The 17,414-nt window shown below is 38.9% G+C and overlaps 1 long non-coding RNA gene across 1 annotated transcript; it reads right to left on the reverse strand.

Annotated features, from left to right (window-relative positions):
• Positions 1–495: 495 nt before the first annotated feature.
• On the reverse strand, positions 496–15,615 carry LOC307144130. Its single transcript, XR_013818676.1, has 3 exons — positions 15,469–15,615; positions 3,055–3,353; positions 496–1,617 (listed from the first exon to the last, which is right to left on the reverse strand). It is a non-coding gene; the product is annotated as an uncharacterized lncRNA (long non-coding RNA).
• Positions 15,616–17,414: the final 1,799 nt, after the last annotated feature.

Below are 17,414 nucleotides of genomic sequence, written 5' to 3' on the forward strand. Positions count from 1 at the left end.
GACTTCAAAAAACGACAATCACTGCCATTATAAAGCTTGGACGAGCCAGGACATTTTTACTATAACTCTGAAAGAAGAATGTCATATACACCTAGGATGACTTGAGGGGGAGTAAATCATGGGATCATTTCCATTTTTGGGTGAACTAACCCTTTAAGGGACAGTTTACACAGAAAATGTAATTAATTATCATTAACTGTTTACCACCACAGATCAAATTTTAAGATGGTATTCAGTTAAAAAACTGATATTGTTGTTTGCATGGTAAAAACCATGATTCTCAGCTAATAATGAATTATTTCACTATGTTCTTCATACAAATGGTATTAAAAGACTTTTGAAGCCATTTTGCATTTTAAAATCCAATTAATACTAATACTGTAGTGTCCCTACAGAACGGACCCATAAAATATTAAAATAAATCACGTATCTCATATTCTTTTACTTAATTAAATTGGTTAGGGGCCCATTCAATGAAGACCTAATACTGTGTTTATCAGCAAAACCAGTTAAAAAAACAGAGAAATGTTTTATTCAATATACATATGTATTGAAATTGGTTGATATGATACATCCCAGCAGGCACACAACGTCATAAGACGTTGATATTTGGTTCAATTTAGGTTGTGACGTCAGGTTTCAACGTCAGCTCAACATCTAATGCCAACGTTAATTTGATGTCCAATACCAACGTCAGCTGACGTTGATATTTAGTTGTTTTTAGGTTGTGTTGTTAACTAATCAAAATCCAACGTTGAGCCAACGTCTCAAGCCAACGTCATATTGACGTCAGATACTGACATTTAGTCATGAGGTATGACGACCAAAACCCAACGTCTCCTTGACGTCATAATGGTAACGTCCACACAACGTCAAATTCTAACATCATTAGACGTTGATATTTTATTAGTTTTAGGTTGTGGTTTTAACTAATCAAAATCCAATGTTGAGCCAACGTCCCAAACCAACGTCATATTGACGTCAACCTCCAACGTTGGACGTATGTTGCATTTTGGTTGCATTTTCCACAATTAATTAAATCATTGACGTTTGCAGTTTAACAATAACATTAGATGTATAACCATTCTTGTTTTTTTCCGTCCCCAAATTTAAGACTTCTTAAAATGATAATTAAGACTTTTGTTATACAATTTAAGATATACAAGACATTTTTTGACCTTAAATTTGATCAAACTGAATAAAACAGGGATCCTGGTCCCAGTCGTAATCCGCTTTCAGAAACGTGTTTGGAATGATATAATGGAGAGTAAATAAATTCAACTGGAACAAAATTGTCATTTTTGTCTATCACTTTAAACATTTCTAGATGTGTGTTTGCGCTCGTTGATGCATCCACTGAATCACTTACTGCTGGTTAATGTTTAATACCATCATGTTACGAAATTATGTGACCGCATGTCATGACATGGATATGGCACATCCTCAGAGACCTCATCCATTCTGCAAACATCAGAAATTTGTGTGCTTTCGTCAATCATTGATTGATGTCTAACGGTGATCCGTTAACATCCCCCACAGGGAATGTACCAGTCCAATCAAAAAAGAAGAGGAGAGGACGGAGGACAGCCAATCACATGCCGGTCCTGAGAGGATTATCTGCTGGGGTGAAAGTTCAGGGCAGGGTGATCATCGACAAACAGGTGAACCGAAACACTTATTGACAAACTCTCACACACACAAAACTTTGGGTTCCTTTAGTGAACAATATGGACCCTGATATTTACACTGCACAATTAGTAAACATAACTAAACCGTTCAGGCATAACGTCATGACCTTATATGAACATTATGAATAGTATTGGTCCCCCTTTTACTGCCAAAACAGCCCTGACCCATCGAGGCATGGACTCCACTAGACCCCTGAAGGTGTGTTGTGGTATCTGGCACCAATATGTTAGCAGCAGATCCTTTAAGTCCTGTAAACCAAGGTACATCCTTGTGCCATGTGTTCCCCAGGTAAGCGACGCACATGTACCCGGCCATCCACGTGATGTAAAAGAAAACGTGATTCATCAGACCAGGCCAACCTTCTTCCATTGCTCCATGGTTCAGTTCTGATGCTCATATGCCCACTGTTGGTGCTTTTGGCGATGGACAGGGGTCAGCATGGGCTCTGTGATGAGATGCTCTGTGTATTCTGAGCCCTTTCTATCAGAACCAGCATTAACTTCTTGAGCAGTTTGAGCTCCAGTAGCTCGTCTGTTTGATCGGCCCACACGGGCCAGCCTTCGCTCCCCACGTGCATCAATGAGCCTTCGCTCCCCATGACCCTGTCGCCGGTTCTCCACTGGTCCTTCCTCGGGTCACTTTTGATAGAGACTGACCACTGCAGACCAGGAACAGCCCACAAGAGCTGCAGTTTTGGAGATGCTCTGACCCAGTCCTCTAGCCATCACAATTTGGCCCTTGTCAAACTCGCTCAAATCCTTACGCTTGCCCATTTTTCCTGCTTCTAACACATCAACTTTGAGGACAAAACATTCACTTGCTGCCTAATATATCCCACCCACTAACAGATGCCGTGATGAAGAGATAATCAGTGTTATTCACTTCACCTGTCAGTGGTCATAATGCTATGCCTGATCGGTGTAGTCTCAAACCCAAATTCAAAAGTTTGGGGTCAGTATCAGGATTAAAAATAAATAAAATTATACTTTTATTTAGCAAGGATGCATTAACTTGATCAAAAGTAACAGTAACACCATTTATAATATTAAAACAAATTTGAACTGTCTATTAATCAAAGAAACATAATAATATTAAGCAGCACAACTGTTTTTAACATTGATAATAATCAGAAATGTTTCTTGAGCAGTAAATTAGACTGATTTCTGAAGCATCATGTGACACTGAAGACTGGAGTAATGCTGCTGAAAATTCAGCTTTGATCACAGGAATAAATTACATTTTACAATATATTCACATAGAAAAAAGTGATTTCAAGTTGTAATATTATTTCACAATATTACTGACTTTACTGTATTTTTGAGCAAATAAATTTAGCCTCAAAAACATCAAAGAAATCATACCAACCCCAAACGTTTTGTTCACCTTCCACCTTATAAAAAACGTCACCCTCCAAAGTAGCACCAACACAGACAGGATCTGGCTGTTTGCTGAGCTCACTCTCCTCAGCTCTGGCTTCCAGTCTGCACTAAGTCCTCGTCATGCCAAAACAAGCGATTAACTGAGTCTCCCGACAGAGCTGGGTGTGTTACTGGGTTTCTGCAGCTGTCTAGACACTCGTTGGAGAATTAGACGTCTGCTGATGCTCAGACTTCCTCCAGTATCTTCTTGAGCGCTGATCTTTCAGAGCAGCTGCTCAGGGGATTCTGGGACAAAATGTAGAGAAGACATGAATTCAGAATGAATCATTTATATATTCTTGATTAAATGTTCCTTGCCCAAGCAAAGTTCAAAAATCAATTTGAAACACATTTTCTGATGAAGTAACCAAGGCCTAAACAAGGCCTGTGGCTAAATAAAAGTAATATTAACCAAATAATTCATTTCATAATTATCTTCCAATTCAATAAAATCAGTAAAAGCCACAGACATGTTGCATTAAGTGGGATCCACTCTAATGATTATTCTGTCAAAAATGTCCCACTTAGACATTTATGGACACATAAATAGCCAATTAAATAGTTTATGACAGTGGTTCTCAAACAGGGGACGAAACCTAGTCAGGGGCCTCCAATATTATATTATTAATATAATTAATTTTAATATTATTATTAATACAAATAAAATATAATCTAGAATTTTTGTTTCTGTTTGTTTTCCCAATTTCTATCAATATATCAAAATACTAGACGAGATATATTTTAAATACCATATGGGTTGAGAACAATTTCCAAGTTTGATAAATATTTTAATAAAGCAAAATCTCTGTGGATGTATATGAGGAGCATAAACACAATTGTTTGGATTTTTTTTTTTTTTTTTAATTAAGAATATCAAATTAAAACAAGTTTAAAGCTAAAATAATAAATACAAATATTCTAAATAAAAATAAATATAACAATTCAAAATAACAAATTCACAATAGTTAAAAATATAATATTAAATATAACGAAAAGTGACCAACCACCTCGTCAGGGGCCTCCAATATTATATTATTACAACATATTATAATATATATGTGTGTGTGTGTGTGTTTGTGTGTGGGTGTGTGTGTGTGTGTGTGTGTGTGTGCTGCACTAAGATGGCAATATCCAAAATCTTCGTCCTTGTGGGGACATTTTTTGGTCCCCATGAGGAAAACATCTTATAAATCAGACTAAGTGATGTTTTTTGAAAATGTAAAAATGCAGAATGTCTCCTGTGATGGGCAGGTTTAGGGGTAGGGGCAGTGTAGGGGGATAGAATATAAGGTATATACAGTATAAAAACCATTACGCCTATGGAAAGTCCCCATAAAACATGAAAACCCAACGTGTGTGTGTGTGTGTGTGAGATTTTCAGTGCTGACCGGTTTATGCCTCTTTGTAGCCTTTGTCACACGAGACTGAACAAATCGCATCAGACTAATACAATCAAATTCTGCCCTACATTATTTCTCTCTGACTAGTTGCCTAGTAAAGACATTATATTGCTTTGTCATTGTGTTCAATTTCGTTCCATGTTGTCTTTAAACTTTTATTCCAGCTAAGCATGATTTATAACTTTTTTCATTGCAGAATCAGCTCTAAACCTACGAACCGGTTATACGGCTCTACAAACCCCAGACTTTGAGGGCACGTCTGACCACCGCAGCTCTTTGGAAAAGTTCCCACTGTCTAAATACAATACGGTCAGTCAAGAAACTGGAATTTCATTTCAGTTTAAGTTGTTAAAACTACATAAAGGATTCCTCTCACGTGTCTTACTTTCATTGTGTGTCTTAGTATCTCTCTGGAGATCATGGGGATCTGGAGATAAAGATGGAGGCGCGGCGACGCAGACGACAAAATATTGACTTTTGCTTTGGGAACGAGTTCACACCGTTTCGGGCTATGGAGATTCCGGTTAGTCAGTCTTTTCTGAGATGTTAAGCATGTTTTATAAATGGTGGGCATGGGGCAGTTGGCGGGACACACACGTGCTGGTTGTGATGTCACGGAAGGTGAAGGCTGAACTCATGAATATGCATATGTGCTGGGCTTGACATTAACTTTTTTGCTGTGGTTTTCCAAACTAGCTAGCCACTCAGCATTTTCACTGGCCACAATTTTTACATTAATACCATGGGGAAAAACTGCCTTTTAGATTTGTAATATCATCTCATAATTTGGCAGAAGATTTATTAGGGTGCTGTCACTTTAAGACCTGACACATGGTTCCATTATACTGTTACACATGCGTTTTCTATTTGCAGAATTCACTTAAAACATAATGTGTTTACATGAATACTCGATAAGATTTGACATTATGGCATTTTGACATTATTTTATTGTGTATTTGACTGTTTAAGTGCAACAAGCAGCAAAAGACAACTCAGTTTAGTCCTGAGAGGCGGCTTTATGTGCACACACTTTGGGTGTGAGCACAAAATTGTGTAAAATTACACACAATATGCACAATCCAAATTCAAGCCCTGTAACACCAACAATATTCATCCGGAGGGCTGCAGATGAAGTGAGTGAGTATGTGAGGGGAGACGGGTTTGTGTGGAACTCGGAAATGGCAAATTGGAAGCGTTTCAGAAATTTCAGTGTCAATATGTATTAAAAATTGATATATTTGACACTACATGGCAATTAGTTTATTATTTCAGATGCTTTTTTAAAAGACTACAATTGAAAATTTTATATATTTTATATAAAATTCAACCCACCAAAGTGGCTAGTAGGAGTGACTGTGTTACACACCACTGCTGAAATACACCCGCATTTGGCTCGTTATTTTAACATTTTTATTGTTTTTAATAAATAAATATAGCCTGACGTCGTCATACTCAATTCTAGTCAGAATATGAGTCTGATGCTGCTCCGTTGGGCTGTGATTATGGGGTGTGTTTCAACCGAAGCAGGAAAGACCTCAATTGGATAGACCTACAACCAATCAGAGCAACGGAGCGACACATAACGTTAGTTGTCAAATGTCAACAGAACTCAACTGCACTGTGTTGCCAAGTCCACGGGTTGAAGCGACCCCAATTATGTGATATACAGACCCAGGAATGCGGATTTTAGCTGACAGCCCTGCCAAAATAACACATATTTTACCCCCAAATGCCTTTTTTCCCGGAGAAAAACATTATATTATTAATTTTTTAATATATATATAAAACATGAATGAATATAGCAGAAATACTAAAGAAAATATATTTTAAATAGCATGTATACTGTATATAGGCAAAAAGGTTAAGAACAATGTCCAAGTTTTAATAAACCAAAATTTCTGTGGATGTATATGAGCAGCAGAATTTTTTTTTTTCTTTCTTTTTTTTATTAAAAATAACAAATTGTAAATTGTGTATATATAAATAATATATAATAAAATCATTTTTAAATAAAATAAAGTACATATAAAATAAAATAATTTTAAATAAAATTTTTTAAATGTAATAAATTAAAACAGATAAATATAATGTAACAATTCAAAATTCAAAATAACAATTTAAATATAATATAATAATTTAAAATTGATATTAAAAATAACAAATTGGCTCACCTGTCATTATAACACACACACACACACACACACACAGGGGGCTTTTTGTGAAATGTGGGGACATTCCATAGGCGTAATGGTTTTTATACCGTACAAACCGTATTTTCTATCCCCTCACACTGCCCCTATCCCTAAACCTACCCATCACACACACACACACACACACACACACACACACACACACACACACACACACACACACACACACACACACACACACACACACACACACACACACACACACACTGCCCCTATCCCTAAACCTACCCATCACTGGAGTTCACTTTCTGTGAAAAAAACCTCATTCTGTGTGATTTATAAGCATTTTGAAAAGTGAGGACATGGGTAACGTCCTCATATTTCACCCTCTTTTTGTAATACCTATGTCATACCCATGTCATTATACACATTTGTGTCCTGATATTTCACAAAAACATGCCCACACACACACACACACACAAACTGAAAAAAACTATTGGAGATGCTTCAAGCTATTTTCTAATGTGGTGGGCAATGTCAGATTTTGCGTTCCAGCATTTGTTTTTAAACGATCTGGCATAAACAAGTACATTACACAGTGACATGCATGCACAAAGCAAACGGAGCAGAGTGAGCGTTTCAGTTCGCTCAACTTTCATAGGAATGTACTGAAAACTTGCATGCACCGTGAACGAGAAGAGTGCGCGTTAATGCAGATGTATTTGAAAGTTATGTTTTAGTATTGGCCCTCTCAGCGTATATATTTTTGATCAGCTTTCCTAAGTTCAAAATTAGTTCACTAAGTTCACTCTCATTGGTTGGTGCTTACTGCTTATTCTGGCTGAGCCCCGAGAATAAACATGTGGTTGAAAACACTGAATAGTGATATATGAGAAGCACGTCCGTTTCTGGCTGAGCACCAGCCAAAGTGACACACTGACCGTTCTAATCACCGGTGTGATCGTACGCATCAAGGGTTAAAATCAATCCCGTTGACAAATTGAATCTGATCACATCAGATCTGAGGGGGCGATGCCCCATTTTGCCCCCTCGTGGCTCGTCGGTGAGAAAATACCACTGATCAACTGAATCATTTTTGGTCTCAACGCTAAATACATGACAGATTAATACACTAGGCTGTAGTTAGGGCCGTGCAGAAACTTGTGAACAATGCTCTTACAGTTGTGCCGTCACCATTTAGTGACGCCATTGATTAATTTACAAATAAATCACTGGTGGTGGGAACAAAATCGCCCATGACAAAAAGTGGAGCCATAAATGCCACTTGTGACAGTCACACAAACATACCTGTAGCTACGTACTATTGCAAAACCAGCGGATTAGACAAACAAAGACAACACCCAGTTTTTATCCCTTGTGTAATGAGAACAGCACCAGGGTTTTGCATTGAGCGTTTGTTGTGTGTTTGTTGCCATGAACGCCTCAACACACTGAAGTTTTGCTTGGCTAGTGAAGCCTTTGATGAAGTGGAATGAGAAGGGTCGAATGTTTTTTTTTTCTGTACATTTTTCAAGCTGACTGGAAGTGAAAAATGAAGAGTGAATCACGGAGGAGTTGCTGGTGAGAGAGTGCAGAAGCGCTGGCGTGTGCCAGGATGGGCTACTGACTGTAACGGCACGTTTAGGGGAGCGAGGCATTGTTATGGCAACCACAACACAAAAGTCAGACACATTTCAGTGTCTCCACCACAGTGGAAAAAAGAGCTTTAAGCATTTAAAGTCTTCACCTAATTTGCAGTTGAAAGTGTTTTATTTGCATATTCACCACAAGCATGTGAGAACTTTGACTGCAATTACAGATCAAATACTTTTAACTCATTGTAGGAGATCAGCGAGTTAGAAGATGTACCTGTGATGACCTGGAAATTGAAGATGCGGCAGACTTCCTCCTCCAGAGAAACAGAAGTGAGCTCATTATGTGTCCATAATGGGGATTATGAAACACTGGAGGACTAGACAGTGGGTATAATGGAGGTTACCGGTTGTATTTTTGCCACAGGTCAGTGACTATACACTGATTTACACAGAAATGCTCCTCCTCTGTCTTAACAGTGGCTTTTGTGCCAACTTTGTTCAGTCAAATAACTTTTTTCAGTCAAATCAATGTTTGTATACTATGTATTATTTATTGGAATTTAAAGAAATTCTACTATATATGTGGCCTTTGCTGTTGCATTGATCCCAATTTGCAGCTTTCATTTACTGTACATCAAACTGTAATTTTAGCAATAAAAATGTTTTAAAGACAAGCATCACTATTATTGTTGCACTCATACTTAGGGTTAGAGATTTGAACAAACCCTTACTCCTAAGTATTACAATTTGTATAGTAACTTGTCCTGTTCAAAACATGAAAGAGGAGAGGTCTGCAATGGACCTTAGTTAAAGGGTTAGTTCACCCAAAAATGAAAATTCTGTCATTAATTACTTACCCTCATGTCGTTCGACACCCGTAAGACCTCCGTTCATCTTCGGAACACAAATGAAGATATTTTAGTTGAAATGTGATGGCTCTGAAAGGCCTCCATTGGCACAATGCACTTTACACTCTCAAGACCCTTAAAAGGTACTAAAGACGTCGTTACAAAGTCCATCTCACTACAGTGGTTCTACAATAACTTTATGAATCGGCGAGAATAGTTTTTGTGCACAAAAAAACCCTAAATAACGACTTATATTGTGATGACTGATTTCAAAACAGGGCATCATGAAGCTTCGAAGAGTTATGAATCAGCGAGTCGATTCAGCAGTTTGAATCGCCAAAGTCACGTGATTTCAGCAGTTTGGCGGTTTGACACACGATCCGAATCATGATTCGACTCGCTGATTCATAACGCTTCGAAGCTTCATGATGCCTTGTTTTGAAATCGGTCATCACTATGTCAGTGTACCACTGTAGTGAGATAGACTTTGTAACGACGTCTTTAGTAGCTTTTATGGGTCTTGAGAGTGTAAAGTGCATTGTGCCAATGGAGGTCTTTCTGAGCCATCAGATTACAACTAAAATATCTTAATTTGTGTTCCGAAGATGAACGGAGGTCTTATGGGTGTCGAACGACATGAGGGTAAGTAATTAATGACATAATTTTAATTTTTGGGTGAACTAACCCTTTAATGCTACATGCTTGAATCTGATTGGTTGATGAACTTTCTAATGTGTGCAATTATTTTCAGGGAACCGCATTACATGTCCATATCACATCGCTAAATGGTTTCAGTTATTTCCAAGGTCCTTACAGCAGACAAAAAAACAAACAAAAAAAAGCTTCTGTTCGAACCGCCCCGTGAAAGGCTGCAACCTCTAACATCTCTTGAGATCAGAGGAGTGAGGTTTACTCGCACAGCAACTACTAGCTGGCCTTCGTTACACTCACCCCCCTAAATCTCACTCCCATCCGGGTCACGGCACCAACATAACCCCCCCTGTTCGAACCGCCCCGCTCCAAGCGGGACTCGAACCCGGGTCCGCCAGCATGAGAGTCGGACGCTCTAACAAGGAGGCTAAAGGCTGCAAACGTCAGTCGCCAGAGCATCTCTTGAGATCAGAGGAGTGAGGTTTACTCACACAGCGACTACTAGCTGGCCTCCGACCAAGCAAATGAATATAGTCAACAATAGAATAAAAACGACTAATTATTTCCATGTTTTTTCTCCCGCTCTCTCTATCCCACTCAAACGCACACACATCCACTACAGATACACACTTCCACAGAAATGTGTTGTCAGACTCAGCACTGCTCTGATTTAAGATAAAGCAGATAAACTTACAGTTTCGCTATTAGTAGAGACACCGTAGTACGGAGCCTCTAAAGGGACATGGTGGTGGAAAAAAATATGAAATGGGAGGAAAAATAAGAAGTCAATGCTTTTGCGTTTTCTCGCAAATGTTTTGCGTTCCTCAAGAAACTGCATTCTCTTTTACATTTCACAAGCGGAAAGCAAAAGTAATAGGCTTTGTTAGCTTAAAATGTCCACCCTGTTACACTTTGCATTGTTAATTTGTCATGTAACAGGGCAGATAAATATCCCATATACTCCTAATGATTATTTGATCTGAATCATTAGGTTATACTTGAGCTCTACCAGTGTGAATTCTGATCGACAGACATTTTCTCTCTCTGATAGGAATACAAAATAACTGAATTTTTTACTTTGTTTTCAACAAACCTGCTCAGCCTAAAATCCACCAAACTGTAGGAATGACCCAGGAACAATAGTTCTGTCAGGACAGCTATCATCAAAGGTGATTGACAATTAGCATATACAGTAGTTTGGATAGGCGGTATGGTTTTGTTCTTGACAAGAAATCCCTGCGCATCCATGCAGCCTGTTATGGATTAGAGCAGGGAGAGCAGTGATAAATCCCCCTAGGGTAAACAGAACAGAACCAAAAATGTATCGCAGATATCATTAATGTCTATATTAAAATGTATAACATAATTCAGGAATTTTGTCTGATTCAGGGGGAATCAGAATGCCAAATCCTGACAGACATTGTATTCCTATAGGTAGACATGATCAGCTGACAGTCAGCTGATGCGAGCTTGACTAACATGACCTGCCAGAACTAACGCTACGATTAACGCTTGATTTTACCAACTTAAAAGCTACATGACATTTCCCACTAGCAAAGTAATAACGCACTGTTCTTGATGCAGATAAACTTACAGTTTCACTGTTAGTCGAGATGCTGCTGCCAAACACAGTTGAGAGACTCAATTCACACATGCTTAATCTTTCTCTAATAACTGCATTAGTCTCCTATCAATGGCTCAAGCCTCCATTACTAGCAAAAATGACGTTTTTGAATTAGCAATCAATGGAGGCGTGGGATGAGATGAAATTAGTCCTACACACAAGAGCATTTAAGGACAAAAACCTGACAAATGTCTTGAAATACAAAATCTGAACAATGTCTTGAGGTGTGGTAACCGTAGTATAAGCGGAATAATTTAATTATTCATTGAATTATTAGAAAATAATGCACACCTGAGGTGTAATGGCCATAATAATGATTATTAATTTTTAACATTGTTTTAAACAAACCTGCTCAGCCCAAAATCCACTGTAACCCAGAAACAACAAACAACACCCTAGAAATGCCTTATAAACCACCTGTTTTATTTACAACAGTGTAGCAATGCCCTAGAAACCACCCTAGCAAGCAAACTGATCGCCTTCTCCAGTGCTGTGGCCGTAGGATGTCCATACGTAACAATTACCAGCCTGTGATTGTACTCGCTGAAAGCACATTTAGACCATCGCTGCTGTCCAGACCTCATAGAGGAATGTGTCCACTGCAGCACCGCAGAGTCAGAAACCGGGCAAAAGAGACTTGTGACCACTCCAACCAAAACTCAACCAAAATATAGGCTTTCAAATCCAAAAAAATGATCCCAAACACAGGCAGCCAGGTACCTTAAATCATTTGAAAAACATTGTTCTTTTCCAGCGAACTACAAAATCCATAATTAGTGGTGATTTAATCAAATTTAAAGGGGAAATATTATGCCCCTTTTTACAAGATGTAAAATAAGTCTCTGATGCCCCCAGAGTGTGTATGTGAAGTTTCAGCTCAAAATACCCCACAGATCATGTTTTATAGCATGTTAAAATTCCCAAAGGACGCACTATACACTATGTACTTATGCACTAATATGTACTCAACCGTGTAGTTTATGAACTTCATATGGTTATTTTGTCATTCAACATCAGAATCTGGGAGCCCCTACGTAATTAAATCTGCGACAGTTGAGTGCATGAAGTGTCCAACATTTCACACTTCGTTTTTTCCGTTAATTTAGTGCATCATCCGGGTATTTAAAGTGCACTTTTTCTTTCTGTAATTTTCAGTGTGAACACACTACTTACACTATTTATATTTAAAAACGTCATTGAAACGCACCTACCGTTTTTGTGTATGTCCCTTTAAATGCAAATGAGCTGGTGCTTCCTGCCTGTTCTTTCAAGAAGAGGGCGGAGCTTCAAGAGCTCATGCAACAACAACAACAGAACATGTCAGAAACTAACGGGGTTCAGTTCCGACCGGAGTCGGACAATAATGCCTACAGAGCCAGAGAATAAATGCTGTATGGAGATAGAACAGGTATAGTTTAGTTTAATTACGGTTTTAACTTATGTTGCCCTCTTGCTTTTATCCACTATTAGCACTAGAATATTGTAGCTGACCCTGTTTGAATGATGGCCAAAACTCTACTGGTGAGTTTTATGAAGTTTATTGTTCATCACACAAGATGAAACGCCTGTTTTCACTCCAGAAAATCACCTTAAGAGCTGAACACACAGTTCAAGAAATGCGCGTTGAAGTCTTATTCATCTCTCTCCCTTGAATTATCATCAGCGAATTACACAGAAACACTCCATTCAACTAACAGTAAACAAATATATACAGACATTATGCCTTTTCAGGGGTGCTTAATAAACTGGTAAACTTTATATCCGTAAAACAAGCATTATAAAGTGTGCGCTCTCTCTTTCGTTACTGCCGTGACCTGTATCGCTCCGGAAACTGTAAGCTGGATCACGAACAGTTGGTGCTGATCCAACCTTGAGCTTTAACTTTTTAGCAAAACCTGCCTTGAATTGTCCCTCGTTCAGGCAATTCACCTGCATTGCTTACAAGACATTGTTGTCGCTATAGATGCTCGAGCAATGTCCTGCACGGGTCCATTTTTAGAAACCCGCCCGTACCCGCAAAGTTCATCTCCAGATCCGACCCGTCACCCGTGATAATATCAAAATTAAATCCGCACCCGCCCAGACCCGTTAAAATTTGACCCGTTACACGATAAATCACATACTCTAAAATAATTCCAATTAAAGTGCTTTATTTTTTATCTCGCACCTCTCTCAACATCACAACAGCGTCATGAATGGGCTAATGAAACGGGCTAAAGTGCGCTTTGTTTTGCGCCATTCAAGTAGCCTACCATCGGCACCTAAATAGGCTATAAATAGACCTATTAATGAAAAAAAGAAAAAATACAACCTGAGCCTGTCGCTCACAAACAATAGCCTACAGGCCTATGCCTATGCATTTACTTTCCCTTAAGGTTACTGTGCAAGAAAAGGACATCGTCCACAGTCCCAGGTTTAAGTTGCGTTCTCCGTTCTTGAATTACAAATCCAGCTGTGGAAAAGTCTCTCTCTTTACTTTTACTTCATCCATAGCTACTCCTGCAACGCTCGCTCCAACTAGGCTACGAAAAGCATCAACAAAAGATCACTGTCGCAGTGGTGGTGACGTGATTGGTCAAATGTCATATCGTTGTTGCGTATGTGTAATGGTAATTTAGACACACAAATATTGCACATATTTTTCATCCGCGCTACTATCCGCCCACAAGGAGTTAATTATCCGCCCGCATCCCCGCCCGTGAATTTTAGGAATGTCACAATCCAGCCGTTTTAACCACTTTTATGTGGGTACCCGCGGGTATCCGACCCGTTGCAGGACTCTGTGCTCGAGCTCGGAGAAAATGGCGGACAGTGTACAACTGGCTGAGGGAGGAAACTACACTCTAAAAGATGCTGGGTTAAAAACAACCCAAGTTGGGTTGAAAATGGACTAACCCAGCAATTGGGTTTTTTTAAGCAAACATTTAACCCAACCGCTGGGTTAAAACAACCCATTCACTGGGTTAAAACAACCCAATTGCTGGGTTAGTCCATTTTCAACCCAACTTGGGTTGTTTTTAACCCAGCATTTTTTAGAGTGTATGCTAATACGGAAGAGTCTGTCAGAGTCGTGGGTGGAAACGTGCAGATTAAGGGGCGTTAATATTATAATAGATCCCCTTCCTACGTCAGAAGGGGAGTGAAATCTGAGCGGCTCATGCTTGTTGAAAAAGGCTTACCAGAACAAAGTTACTGGCTTTCACATTTTCTGGGTTTGTAGATGCACCGGGGACCCGATTATAGCACTTAAACACTGAAAAAGTCAGATTTTCATTATATGTCCCCTTTAAACAGTTGTTATGGTCCATAAGACGAGGCTTTGAAACATTGTTCCCTCTAGATCCTATAAAGTCACACATAATGAGTCGTTCAATTCATGAAATATCACTCGCACATTCAGCAGTGCTTCACAATCCTCCATGCACCTGCACCTCCGCCAGCGGCTCATTCATCACCTGAGCATGAGCAGAACTCTGCGCCGTGATTTATTAGTTGCTCTATCCATCCATTCAAGATGAACTGGACAACTGTACGCACAGATTTTTCTCAATAAAACGCACGACGGCCTGCTAAGGCTCTCGTCTGGGAATGCAGAATCTCCCTCTCATTGAGGAATGCATTGCTCTGATAGGAAGACAAGTGAGAAGTGAGTACAAATGATGCAGTGTGTAAAGTTCTTCTGGTCATGGATACTGTGTGCATGAATATTTCTGTCTCTCTCTCTCTTTTTTTTTTTTTTTTGACTAGGAAACTTTCTTCACAACATCTCACCAAGATTTCCCAAAAGCCAGCTTTTGACATGCTGTTATATAATTGCGTTGAAAGAATTCCTGGAAGCTTTGGAGCTGCTCTGCATGAATAATCCAAGACAGATAACGAAGAGTACGAGTAAACAAAGTGCAAAGCTTTGGAGGATGAAAAAACAACCTTGTAAATCTTCAAGCATCAGTGAAACTTCAAATCAGGCAGAAAAATGAAGTGCAATATGAGTGTTCCCAAACTGAACCCAACTGCATGAAATAAACTATAAGGACAATACTCAACAATACGGAGTTGGCTGATGAAATTACTCCAGCGATACCCAGAAACTCACACTCCAAATGCTGGCATTCGGTCAACATCAAGGTCATCTCGTAGTATTAGTGGATGTGGTGTTACCCAAATACATATTTCCCTCTTTCCCTCGTTTCAAGACATCAACAACAGCTGCAAAAATACATGGACTGCATTTCAAAATAGCAATGGATTTTGGACTTGGCCAGCCCTTCAGTGTTGGGAAAGACCTGTCTCTTTTTTTTTTTTTTTTTTCCATAACACTTTATTTTACAGTGTCCTTGTTGCATGTTGTTACTATAGGAATAACAGTAAATGATGCATAATTACACTTTTTTTACACTAAATTTACACTAAATTACTCTGGTACCATTTCCGCTTGAATTTGGCCTACCCAAATTGAAAAGCTTCCCATACCCACATACAGTGGTCTCTAAATACACAATTCTGGTTTCATTTAACAGGAAACCCTTTGAAGTTACATAAACCACTGCTGAAAGTGCAACAACAACACCCCGCCAAAAAAAAGACACGCTTTTTTAGTGTTTGGTTATAAATTCAGTTTTGAAAGTGCAACTCAGGCCTTGTGTGCTCTAGCACCCTGTAGACAGTTTTGGCTGTTTCCACTAGATGCCAGAAAATACTGGAAAAAACTGAGCACACAGGGCCTGAGTTACACACTTTCAAAACTGGGGTGGGTGGTTACAGCTCAGACAATATAAGCCCCGTTTCCACCGAAATGACCCGGAACAATTTGTACCAGGAACTTTTTTTCCCCCAGACCTGCTACTGTCTGCGTTTCCACTGCGGTCTAAAGTACCATGAAGATTAGGCAAATTAGTCCGGTGATGTAGGACTGTGCGCAACTGCTCATCCCACCCTCGAAAGTTCCTGAACTTAGTTAAAGTACTACCTCATGAGCAGGGCCGTTCGGAGAGGGAAATATTTACCCGGAACTTCATTTAGACCCTGCGGTCGAAACACCGAATACCACCCCAAAGTTCCTGGGGAAAGTTCCTGCGGTGGAAACGCGGCTCCATACTTACATGTGTATCACTTTTAACAGTGTTTTATGAAACTTCAAAGTGTTTCCTTTAAAATGACACGAAAATTGTTTATTTAGAGACCACTGTATGTGGGTATGGGAAGCTTTTCAATTTGGGTTGGCCAAATCCATAGCCTGGCTCCGCCCTCCTACGTACTTCCGCTCAATTTTCATTTTCCTTCAATACTGAAATGTACGAGAGTCTGGTAGGACCAGGCTACCAAATCCAGACGGAAATCACAAAAATTGTCCTAGAGCATTAATATTGCTTATTTCACAGCAAGCCATAATTTAACAGTGTTCTTACTTTTTAACTGAATAAATGTAATTGTTTTCACAATTAACAGATTTATGCATTTTGAAAATATTATTTTTAAATAGCCATAATTGTCCGCACACTGAAAGACATACAATTAGACCAAAGCAAGGGTCTATCAAAAATATATCTTTGATCTAACATTTGACACTGAAAAGTGTCTTAAAAACAGAGCATCATGAAAATATTATTATTTAAATAGAATCAAATAGATGTAAATAGTTAATACTTTCATTCACGACTGACAAATATGCATCACGTTAAAGGATTAGTTCACTTTTAAATAAACTTTTGCTGATAATTTACTCACCCCCATGTCATCCAAGATGTCCATGTCTTTCTTTCTGCAGTCAAAAAGAAATGAAGGTTTTTGATGAAAATATTCCAGGATATTTCTCCATATAATAGACTTTAATGGGCTCCAAACGGTTAAAGGTCCAAATGACAGTTTCAGTGCAGCTTCAAAGGGCTTTAAACGATACCAGACGATGAATAAGAGTCTTATCTAGCGAAACGATCAGTTTCTGCGAGAAACCCAGCAGTATTTATGCTATTATTTTATCTCTTATCAGACGAACGTGATCATCTCTGAGCTCCGCCATAACTTCCGCTAAGTGAGGTCAAA

This window comes from Gobio gobio, assembly GCF_949357685.1.
Source record: "Gobio gobio genome assembly, chromosome: 20".
NCBI classification, from domain to species: Eukaryota; Metazoa; Chordata; class Actinopteri; order Cypriniformes; family Gobionidae; genus Gobio; species Gobio gobio.